Source organism: Idiotropiscis lumnitzeri, chromosome 15 (assembly GCF_059441095.1).
Source record: "Idiotropiscis lumnitzeri isolate Australia: NSW breed Sydney's pygmy pipehorse chromosome 15, RoL_Ilum_1.0, whole genome shotgun sequence".
Lineage (NCBI taxonomy): Eukaryota > Metazoa > Chordata > Actinopteri > Syngnathiformes > Syngnathidae > Idiotropiscis > Idiotropiscis lumnitzeri.
This window is the reverse complement of record NC_142405.1, coordinates 3,106,843-3,118,978: the sequence shown is the minus strand read 5'-3', so window position 1 is coordinate 3,118,978 and position 12,136 is coordinate 3,106,843. Positions and strand designations below refer to the sequence as shown.

The window sequence follows — 12,136 nt, the reverse complement described above, 5'->3', positions numbered from 1 at the left end:
ATTAATGCTAATGATTGTACACTTAAGGAATGCTAATCGCTAACAGAACTCATTATGAGGGAGTCATTGTGCGGCAAAATTTGCATAAGCGCACCAAAAAAAACGCCGGAAAGTAACGTTAGCAAAAGTGCTCGAGCTAGCACGAGAAAAGTGTCTGCGACTGGGCCACCTCGTTAAAAGTCGACCATCAAAAGCAGAAATCTGCGCGAGACTTTAGTCATTTAACACTGAACAGTGTTGTCACTATTGCAACTTTAAAGATGCAGATGTTAGTCTCCGGTCGATTGTTATATTTCGTGTTATTCTGGACGCTCTTCTCGTACTTTTCATTGTGGGAAAAACAAAAGGCAATCGTATTGGGACACCCGGGGACCCGTTTTGTGTTCCAGAACTTGCTGACGATAAAACTCGATTCACTTTTCCATTTTCTCGCACCTGTTAACAAATTACAATAACAAAGACATTGCTCGTCTTATTTGTACGCATTGCCTAACGACTGCCATGTCGTTAGGGAGTGGATGTTGTTGTTCGACGGCTAACAATGTGTAAAGGGACCCGTGCTGGGAGACATATGGAACGACAGCACGGCACACACACACACACACACACAAACGTCTTGCAAAGCGTAAAACTTCATCGTGCTGCTTGATAAAGCTGCTGTTGCGTCACCTCCGGCGTCCCCCCCACCCCCTCCCTCCAACACCAATTCACAAGGGAAAGATGGCGAAGTCTGCAAATGAGCCACAGAGGGAGGATGACATGATGCTTCTCATTATGCGAGTTTGGATTGGTCGGTAATCGGGTGGTTCGATTGGGCGCTTTCTGGCATGTGCAAAAGGTGGGGCCGCACAAAAGTCACAGTTTGTTCTCACGGATCTTATCGTGTGTGGTGTAACTCAAGATGGCCAAAACAGCAAGACTTATTATAATCAACAACAATCACAAGTCTGTCGTAGTACCAAGACTGGCCTGTAGAGGCAGCATAATTGTTGCTGTTTTTTATTTTTTTATTATCGAACAAAAAGGACTAAGTTGAGAGAAGTTGATCACTAGAGCAAAAAAAAAAAAAATCCAAGTCACTTGTTGCTAGGCAGAGTTCACCGGGCTCAATTGAACCAGTCTACCCCATATGACTAAATAATTCTACAATTGAACCGCAGCGCTGCATTAAATATGAATCCCGCATTAGAAAGACAGAAAACGCAAATCGAAAGTCGCCACCGGTTTGCTGCCTGTCAAAGAGATGCAACAAACTGAAAACCTTGACCGCTCCTATCCGTCGACGTGTGAAAGGTGAAGGGCGCCGTTCAATCGATAATGCTGCCCACACGTTTGCCTGAAGACACGGCACATGACACACCATTGACTGCAACTTTGAACATTCCGGGAGGCACAACCAAGGAGGCGCAGACTCTCCATTATCTGCTAAAGGCTGGAGCCAGTAGATAAAAGTAGAAATGACAAAACAAAAAAAAACTTCACACAGAGGATATTCTCTTTTACTTTGCCCCCACATTCTTTGCTCCGAACCTCACAATGAATCAGCACCTTCTGCTTGGCTTTATCTCCGAATACAAAATGTGAAGCCGAGGTTATTAAATGTTGAGGCTAAGGCAAGAACAGGTTGAATATTCTTATTATTAAAAAATAAGTTTAGATGTGGTTTGTGTCCCACCCCCAAAAATTGACATTTTCAAACCTATTTTTGTCAAGAATTCCATTTTAACTTGACCCCCCCCCACAGAAAAAAAAACTATTAATATTTTTTTAAATATATTCTTCTGTCACTTTCTTAACTTTAAATGTCTTAATGAGGATCAAAAAGCCAAAGAAAAAAAAAAGGTTGACCACATCCAGAATGAAAACTGCAGATAGCGAGCCTGAAGGGCTTTAGAATCGGCAATGACTTCAGTGGAGGAAAACACACACACACGCACACGCACACACCCCCACACCGACACACACACATCCAGAATGCCACTCTAGCTACCTGCTTATGCTAAACTAACATGACACCGTGGAGAAGTGGGACATATTGAACAACGCACCGCCGTGCATGAGAGCCCATTAAAGCTCGACATGACGTAACTGTCACAACTCACGACTGTGTGTGCGTGTGCGCGTGTGTGGGGGTGAGCGTGTGTGCGTGGTAGGACGTCCCAACTCACTGTCGTTAAATGTCCTGTTCTTTGTAACATCCGGTTATGTAAGAATGGGTTTTTGTAAACAGACTTAGAATAGTTTGGGATTTTTTCATCCATGTAAATTTTTTATGTGATTTTTTTTTTTTTTATTTTATCCATCCAGTTAGTTTGAATTATTTTTTTAGTGCAGTTTTGTTCATTTTTGTTGTCGAAAACGATTGATTTTAGTTTTAACTCAATTAGTTTTAGTATACGTTTTAGATATCTTTTAAGACTGCAGGATAAAATGGAGAGTATAAAGTCAACGAGAATTTTCAAACGACTGTTTCTAGCTCCGTCTTTGTGCCGAATGAGCAGCCCTCAGCATTTTGTGCTTAACATTTTGCCCAAAAATCCGACTAAATTCCGCAAAAGTAAATTCTCCCGCATTTTTTACTGTACTGCAATCTCCTTTTGATCAACATTTATGACAAGCAGTTCCCATCCAAGAACATTTTGAAGTGAGTGAATGCCCGTCAAATGCGACGCCCGCCTCCGTGTGGCAGAGCCGTCACTCAAAGACGAGCGCGACTTCAATAACACTCTATGCAGCTTCAATGGCATCATCCTATCTGGTCAATCAAAACAAGCCCATCAATTATTCATTAATGTAACAGCAAAGGGCAGGAACGAATTAGCGGGTGGATGTGCAAACATTCAAATGCGCAGCGATGGCATCATCACCGCTTTGCGTTTGGCGGTCGTGGGCGATTATCTCCTGTAGCTGTAATGCCGTGTAATTTAGAGTTTTGTCAAACCGGCAACATGAAACGCGAGAAACACAAACAGAGCAGCTGGCAACAAAGTCAAACAACCTAAGGACACGCGCAAAAGATAAGTGGAGCGCTTGAAAGAGATGTTTTTGATACGTTTAGGCGGACGCATAGGAGGGGAAAAGCGTTCCACACCCGGGAGCTATTGAACATAACTGCCTTTAGAGTTGACAGCTGGGAATATTTGCAGCCTTCCGTTGGGTCAATAGGTGACTTGTCATGGAAATCAATACGGGGCCTTCATTGCAGTGAACGAAGAGGCAGCTGCACCAATCATGCACCAGGCATACCGTCCACCTGCTCAATGACTTCAGAAAAGGTCTCGGAAGGAAGATATTATATATATATATAAGGTTCTGATTTAAAAAGATTATTCCACTTTAATATATCTTATATAATATATATATATATATATATATATTTTTTAAATACATAATGTTAAAAAAATAAAAAATAAAACTAATACAAAAAACAAAAAAAAAGGTAAAATCTAAAATGAAACCCAATCTAAATTCAATCAAAACTCAAAGTGAGATAAAAAAATATATAATTAATTAATTACAATTCCAAAACTATATATTAAAAGAACAACAAATATGGGTAAGTAGTTTGTGCACATAATGTCAGCACACTTCAAAAATATCCAACAAAAATTTGGATAATGTCCACTGATTGTTTCGAGCTGGCCGTTATGTTGCTATGAAAAGAGCAAAAACATAATATTTCCTGAAATGGTCGCCTCTGCAGCGATACAATTCATCACTGGGTTGTACCCACTTGAATAGATAAACGGCTCACGAAATGTGTTCCATGTCAAAAGTATTAATATTTCAGCACTGACCAGGATAAAGAAATAAATAAATGGCGGTAGATAAGACAGTGCCTTGCTGAAGGGAGAGGAAAAAAAAAAAAAAAAGTCAGCCAAGTTCAGTGAGTGGATTTATTTAGGAGTGAGCAGCAAGAACACGACCAGAGGCCGCAATCCACAACTCAAATTATATTGGAGGATTTGCAGTGTTGCAACGGTCGCTGCTCAGTCCAAACCACCTTTTCACGCATTCACCTCACAGGTTTACTCCGAGCCGACAGCTCTCCTCTCTTTTTTTTTTCTTTACGTGCCAAGGAGATGATTGGGATGCTGCTTCGGCTGCGCTCGCTTGCTTAACCCCTTAGCGAGTGAACAAACGTTCCTCTGAGCGCACGGCGCTCTGAACTAAAAAGTCAAGAGCACCAGGCGCAATCAGAGGAGCGGGCTCGGACGACCACTCCGATGCCGCTTGAAGGTCATCCCTGTAATCGGACTTGGCGGCGTATACGGCATGCGTTGTCACACAGCTTGAACTCGGAGTGATTGCCTCGAGTCCAGCCAGGTCTCCGTATACGGTCCGGCTTGATGGACGGCAAAATGCTGCCACGACATGAAAAGTGGCAGACATTGTTCCCCTTGAAGGAAAGTGAAGTGAAAGCCGCAAGTCGTCGAACACGGACAAAGGAAAAATCAATCACTCTTAAAACAGCTGGGTTAAAAGTACTGATAGAGCGATTATCGGCCGATATTTGGCATTTTGCCGATTATCGGCATCTGCCTTTTTTTTTTTTTACTTCCAAGGGCGATAAATTAAAAGCTGGTTTATTTGGCTTGCTGCAGCTCATCTCTCACGCTCTCTGCCATGCTGGTGACCCTGCTTGCAGAAGCAGATTGGCCCAGATTGACACCATTTAACCCCTTTTTTTTTCAATAAATGATTATCAGCTTTAAATATCGATTATCGGCCTCCATCGGTATCGGTATCGGCCCTGAAAAACAGCACATCGGTCTCTCACTAGTTCAAAGAAACCCAGATGCAAAATTTATACGCAGCCTATGTTGGGTTAAAACGAGCCGAACAATTCCGCGTAACGACTCCACTTTGTGTTTTGGTTCTCAACTTTTTCAACATGGCAGAAAAACTCTCAAGTGTGGGGCTGTATTTCATGTGAGAAGATCTTATCAGAGCAACTCGCAACAATTTCATTTCGGGAATCATTCCAGTACGAAGAATGAAAGATCTTTTGTATTCTTCATAAAAAACATATATGGGCTATTATATCAAATCAATAAAGGTTTGCGGAGCGAAAAATCAGAGGATTGAAAGTTGGGCTATCTCGGGCTAAAATTGGGTCTGCTGCGTTTAATGAGAAGAAAAAAAAGGCAGCCAATCAAAAAAACGCCGTTAGAACGTCTGGCATTCAAAATTCAATAAGCAATTTCCTTTGACACAAATTAGCAAAGGCGGTACTTACTGTTTGTTGAGGTCAACACCTTCTAAGATTCTCATTCATTCAACCAGCGCCTTTTAGGCCAAAAAAAACCCAAAACTGCACAAATGTATTTGTTATTATAACAGCGTCATGACTCACTGCGAGCTTCTTTTGCTTCTCACCACAAAGTCAGCAGCATCTGTTTTACTCCCAAACTTGAGGATCTCAGCCTTCCCGATGATTACATCGTGCCGTATTTGGCAGAGGGGGAGAGCGTGGCAGCTTGCGCAAAAGTCAGAATGCAAACTGACAATAGCGGGGCAGTCGGTTGGTGATTATTGTGAAAGCACACACAATAATAACAGTTTGAGAATGACTCAATTGTTCTCATTTATATGACGCCCGTGGTGAGCGGTCAAGGCCTGAAAAGGCCTTCTCTGCTGGCCTCACAAAATCCAGATCATATTCTTCACATTGATGTCATGTTATATCCTCGTGTTGTATTTTCAGGAGAGAATCCCGTTTACGTTTGTCGCGTCAAAGTTTTGTGTTTTTCTCTCATATTTCCGTCCGTTAAGTAAACGCGTCAACTTGGAGAGACGACGCCTGCATTATTGAAGTAGCGCTGGGCCCTCATCAGTCGTGGTGGGAACATCAGAGAGGACGCATCGAGTCGAGGCGCGTTTAATGAGGAGATGAGCGCTTTAAAGAGCGGGCGGGACACCACGAGGCTGACTCATTAATAATTTGGGCGGCCATATGTCCGGCCTTTTGCAAAAACCTGCTGACAACTCGCTTTGTGGTCATCAAAGTGCACTTTTTTTTTTTCCTGAGGGGGACGAATACGCCCCCCCCCCGCTCCCCGCCCCTCCGTCAGCCAGGCAGACGTCAATGCCAACTTAAAAGCCGTAAATGGGACATATTATGCAACTTTTTTCACAATGTTAAACAGTTTTTGATTTTTTTTGTTTGGAATTTTCACAAAAATATACAAAGGATGACGTAATATTTTCCGATTTCGGGAATTTAATTGAAACAATTGGCTGTGTGCTGCTGCAAAATATGAATCTGCCCATTGGGATGATTAAAAAAAAAATAAATTGCACTTCCAAGTTACGGGAAGCTGATATGTGCATGTGGCGCATGCAGCGGACACATAACACATAGTAATTTCACAATTCAACAAAAGTCAGAACACTTTGCTAGCAGACACAATTTGGGGGGGAAAATATAGCCAGGCACTTGAACTATTTGCATGCAAACAACATTTCAATTTCCTTTCTCCTTTAAAGATTTTCCGTCAAGCTTGTTTGGTTTCACGCCGTGCCTCTTAATCACGCGTGCTTATCATATGTCCCGCTCACAATTCACTTTCCTGCGGCTCCCCTGTAATGGCTTCATCTCTCACCGCCGGCGACGGCCACATCAACAAGACCATCAAGTGAGGCCAAGTGTGTTGATAGGACACTGTCGCCATGGCAACTGCCTCCAAACTTGGAGCCATGCTCGAAGTGTCTTCCCAAAACTAAAAAAAAAAAAGAAAGAAATAAAAGGAAAGAAGAAAGTGCCAGCATTCACACCATGAGCAGATCTCCGTGTACCATGACGCTGACGCCGGGGGACGTTTCGGAATACTTGACACCGTCTCAAGGCTTCAATACGATTCAGATTATTCATTTCTATTCTCCCGAGTCCAACCGAGATGGCCGTGTGCTGCACAATGCAAAACCTTCAAACGCCCGCTTCCATTTATTATACGCTCGCATAATCCAATACAGAAAAAAGACAAAATTTCCAAAGGTGAAGTTTGGCTTTGCGTTACATTTCGAATGTCGAATATTGTCGTCGATGTCCAACTGGATCACATGGTCGTACGGTGGACCCCGCCTGTGAATAGCGAAACTCTGCGTACAATGGACACTCAGTATAAATGCACGGGAAAAATAAAATCATACATTAAAAAATGAGAAAACAGAAACGAGGGATGGGGCAACTCATGAACAATGGGCACAACAAATTGGGTTATTTTTTTACCCAAATGGTTTTAGAATGTTCAGGTAGATATGCCAGTTCTCAATTCATAGTAAAAAAAACGGAGTCACAAACCCATTGCTGGTATTAGGCCACTCTTAAAAATGCTGCATCAAAACTATCCCAGATTGGGCGAAATAACTAACCCAACGTTGGGTCCAAAGGCAACTAAGCCAATGCTGGGTTATATATTTATCCAGGGAATTTAATTGCGACCAACAAGATCACTGTTACTGATGATTTAAAGCTACCAAAAAAATCGATGACCAAATTAGATGTGGTTAATAATAACCCAAATTTTACATCAATATTTTTTAACACGTCAGTGGTGTTACCCAATTTTCCATCAAGCCAACACAAATGTTATATCAATTTTTTTTCAAATTCAGTACACAACAAAATTGTCCAAAAAAATTCAACCCGCCAAAACCTTTCAACCGCCAGGTCAAAAATAATTACCCGCTAACCCAAACGACTCAAAATCCCCAGCGCCCCAGCCGTTTAGAGCGTGCATCTCCAAATCAAAGGCATCGCTCCAGGAATCTTGGACAAAGCACCCAGCAACAGCAGCAAACAACACGACAACACTTGAATGATCACCATCGGAAGCGACAGCTGGCGAGAGAGCCGCTCCGTCCCCAGCTGCCGAGCCTCAATTCTGACACCCCACCTGTTGTCACCTCATCAGACGCCGCCGCCGCCGCCTTTCAGGGCGAATCATCTCAGCCCGGTGATCACCCGCTGGGAGAGCGGCGAGGAGCGAGAGAGAGAGAGCATCCGTGCTGGCAAATTGTCAGGACTGCGAGGTGTTATTCCACCAATAAATAGCAAGATTATGTGGAAAAGCCGGCATGCCAATTACCGTACGCTTCCCTCAGATTTCTCGCCGTGCGACTGCTCAGAATTCCAAGTGAAGTGAGGGACAACCAAGCCAAGATCTCACCTGCGTGTGTTATTTCAGCAGGTTTTGCGATCCGGCTTCATTTCACAGGTGAATTGATTAATCACAGCTAATCAATTATCGCAAAAAAAAAAAAAAACCTTATTATTTTTCAACAGTAAATTTTCCATTTACTCAACTTCCCAACAAGTCCCATTAAACTATGTTATCATTTAGTGGCTGCAAACGTCAAATAAAGCAGAGACCTGACCACTGCGCAAGCTAGCTACGTTAGCATGATGGCTGAATGTCCGAAACTGTTTGTACACTTAATACGTCCTTTAATCACATGAGCACAAGTAGCGCCACCTCCAGGCTGACAATGATTTGTAACCTTAAATCAAATGTGATCCCTTAGAAATATGTCCATCGTTGTGTTGCAAATTTTTTACAACCCACATTGGTGTTAGCTAACCGCTGATGGTTGACGTAGGCCAAATTGTACTTTTAGAACACCTGTGATGCGGAGTACTTTTTTTTTTGTTCCATTTGCTGTTTTATAAAAGGCCTCAAACGTCTTCAATATGTCTGTCAGCAAACTGAGCGTCATCTGCCGCTCGGAATCCAAGTCTCGCCAGCAACATGGTTTAGCGTCTACTGCAGCGGCACTCCATCTTGAGCGCAGCACCTCAGTGACACCATATGAGCTCGCTGTGTATGTTTCATGTCGGCTCCCCGGTGGGGCCGCATGCTCTCCGTGTCTATTAGAGGCCTGCAGGTGTGCCAGCTCGCAATCGAGTTGTCGGGGGGGGGGGGGGGTGTTGGTACCTCCTCCAGGGCGCATCTGCTTTGGAAAAGTAATGCCGATCACGACAAAGTGGATTGAGTTTTTTGCTATCGTGCAGACGTGGTGAGCTGGCTGCTATTTTTCATTACGGCGTGGCCAGAAAGTCGAATGTACGTATCGCATAAGGCAGGCAATAGACTGAGTAAATGATTATTGAAAGAGGAGTAGCTATAGAGTGGTACTTTGTGTACTACGTGACTGTACTTCCATGTAAAAAGAAAAAAAAAATCATGACATTCACGTGCGCATATTCTTTATCCTTTGCACTTTTGAAGTCACCTGCAGTAGTTGTGAAAGTCGTCTTTATTTGAGCCTGCATGGCAGTACAACACCGCCCCCCGGTGGCCACGTTGTACACCCCATAAGAATTGAGTTGATTGCGACACACAACCTGATTTTTTTTTTGATTTATGTATTTTTTTAGTATTTTACCTGAAACACACAAATTCAAATCCGATTGATTTTTTTTGTTCAGCTCGAAAAGAGACTTTGTGGGCACCTTTCCCATCCAATTCACTGGTTGCATCATTTCCTCAAAGAGAATTCCCAGGAAAACTCCTCAATATAGCACGTCATGTTAAATTAGCGTCGTAATAACGACATCATCGGTGCCTTTAAGCGGATGGAATTTCATTTCATTCCCCTTTACCCCTCATCGTCTTTTTGGCCGATATGAGCCTGATTAAAGTGTATAATTCATCTTTGACCGCCTTGCCGATCCACACGACCGTATTTAAGGATGATGGTAAAACGCAGAGTCTTATTATAGAAGGTGCAAGCTTGACTAACTGTATCGTTCCCCGCTTAATCTGATTTACAGCTAAACGCACGACACGACAAGCCCCTGTCGCTTGACTTTTAATTAAAAATGGAGGCCTTTTCCTTTTTTTTCCCCCCGTAATCTCTCTTTGGCGCTCTTGAAGGATTCCAGCAATCCCCTCTGCTCCGATGGTGAAGATAGCGCCGATATACGGCGACCCTAGTGAGAATTACCTGAAACTAATGCGACCACGCTGCCCCCCCCCCTGTGCTCAAGCGAGCCGCTTCGGATTGGGTTGATGTTGTGTCGTTAAATCATGTGGAATGAATCGGCGCTACAGCGAAAAAAATAAAATAAAAAAATCTATATCAGAAAGGCATTGATTTCCTGGGTATACCCTCTTAGGGTAATTGCTGTGCGAGTGTACCTAATGATGTGGCCTGCGAATGCAAACAGCCGTCCCTCGCCATATCGCGGTTCTCGTTCCATGGAACATTTTTAAATCGAGCACGTCAGATTTTTTTTACTGAATATTTTTATGCATCAAATGGTATCGGTGAGCACTCGTACTGGTATCAGCCAAAACATCCCGACGACAAAAGTGACTTGTATATGACACATGCAATCTTTTAATTATTGTCTTGTGAACCAGACGGAACCGGCAAATCTTTATAGCGCCCTTCTAAAAATACATTTTAGCATCTTGAGATAAACATTTTCCTCACTCAAATTTTTAATGAGCTGCACCTGTCCAAGATTGAATCAAAAAAACACAACCTCCCTCAACATAATTGCCACACTGAATGGAAATAAGGAAAAAAAAAGTGTGGGCTGCATTCAAAGCAGCGTACTAAAAATACTGGCGCGTTGAAGTCGCACGTTCTTGCTTTGAGAATATCGTCAACTTCAAAGCTACTAAAGTTGGACGAGGCGCGTGCGGGCGTGTGTACAAAACAAAGCGCACTCCGTAAAGCTCTTTGAGTCACTCGGGTGGTCTGATTCTTTTTTAACCCGAGAACTCCCGCAAATGGATTTACTGGGCTTAACGGGTCCGTTTGGGATGTGAAGGTTAAAGACCCCCAGGGCAGGCGGCACATGATGACGCGTGACCGTCTTGCCCTTGCGGAAAGACGCAAATTTTTGTTGACCTGATCCCATCATTTGGACATTTTTCACTTAATGAGCTGCCCACTAAGCAGATTCTCAAAAGCAGATGAGATAAAAAAAAAAAAAAAAGTTTCTTCATCCAAGTTAAACTTGTGACACTCTACAGCCCATTTCTCACAGTGCAAAGTTAAATGCCCAATTATAAAAAAAAAATCATATTTACTAAAATGTATTTTTCCACCTGGAGTACAAGATGCATTCTCACTTCTCTTTATAATCAGCTCACAATTCTTATTTGGATGCCTTTTTGTGGACAAACGTCTGCTGCTTCGTGGGCCTGCCATCTTTCATTTGCATTCAGATTTGTCACAAACAACGCGAGGCTCGACCACATAAGGCTTCCCGCGAAACAAACAAAAAAAAAAGTTCTTTTTAATTTTGACTTCAGAAGGAATGCTAACTTTTATTCGGTTACATTGGGCTACGTTCTAATTCTATTTATAGTGATACCAGGTAATCGGTATCAGGCTGATATTTTAAGGTATCGGCTACTCGTGGAGGCTGCCGATATCAGCCATCGATACCCAAGAGGAAAAAAAAAATCTAATATCAATTACGTTCTCCTCACCGGGAGTTGAAAAAAATGAGTCACTGTTAAATGACATTTTATGTATCAAAAGCACTCGAGGTATCAATACTTGGAAATGTCATTTGTGGGCATTTCTGTCAACAAGAACTCCAATTTTACTCAGTTACTTTGAGCTACATTCGAATTCTATTTCATATAAAAGGGGAGAGTACCGATACCAGGTATCGATATCGGGTCGCCGATATCAGCCATCAATACCCGAGGGAAAAAAAAAAAAAATCTAACGTCAGGTATGTTCCCCTCACCAAGAAATGACAAAATTTGTCACTTTTAAATGAAAAGCACTCGAGGTAGGAAGTTAAGAAACCTAAGAGGCTATCTTGCGCCGCCTTTTCAGACTGGAATAAAAATCCAAGCGGTCAACCACTGCAGTGAATACAAATTGCAGTTGGTGCGGCTCAGTCCGACCCGACCCGTTTGAGTTTTCTGTTCCTCACTGGAAGAAGGAGAAAGGAGAACCTTTGCACTGATGATAAAAATCGACGTTGGCGGGATTCACCTTGTTTTTCAAGAATGTGGAGTGCGTGCAAAGTGGGACGTCGTGGCGGCTTGGACGCTTGAAAATGATTACAGTGGAGCTTTTTAGAACAAACAGTTGGATGTATTTGGTGCTGGAGTCGTTCCGTCCTGCGTCTTCACTTTAATTGATTCATTCGATCGGAAAC

The 12,136-nt window shown here is 42.7% G+C and overlaps 2 protein-coding genes across 6 annotated transcripts in view; one reads left to right on the top strand and one right to left on the bottom strand.

The window, feature by feature from the left end:
* psmg3 (proteasome (prosome, macropain) assembly chaperone 3) overlaps positions 1 to 12,136 on the bottom strand; it is a 133,634-nt gene that overhangs the window by 31,502 nt on the left and 89,996 nt on the right. The window lies entirely within an intron of this gene.
* Positions 1 to 12,136, top strand: part of elfn1a (extracellular leucine-rich repeat and fibronectin type III domain containing 1a) — a 60,623-nt gene that overhangs the window by 1,544 nt on the left and 46,943 nt on the right. The window contains exon 1 of one of the 4 annotated variants that reach the window (XM_088316394.1): positions 768 to 838. The exons of the other annotated variants lie outside the window; for them this stretch is intronic. The gene's annotated coding sequence lies outside the window, so the exon portion shown is untranslated. Of the gene's footprint in view, positions 1 to 767; positions 839 to 12,136 lie in introns of those variants that run through there. 4 annotated transcript variants of the gene reach the window in all.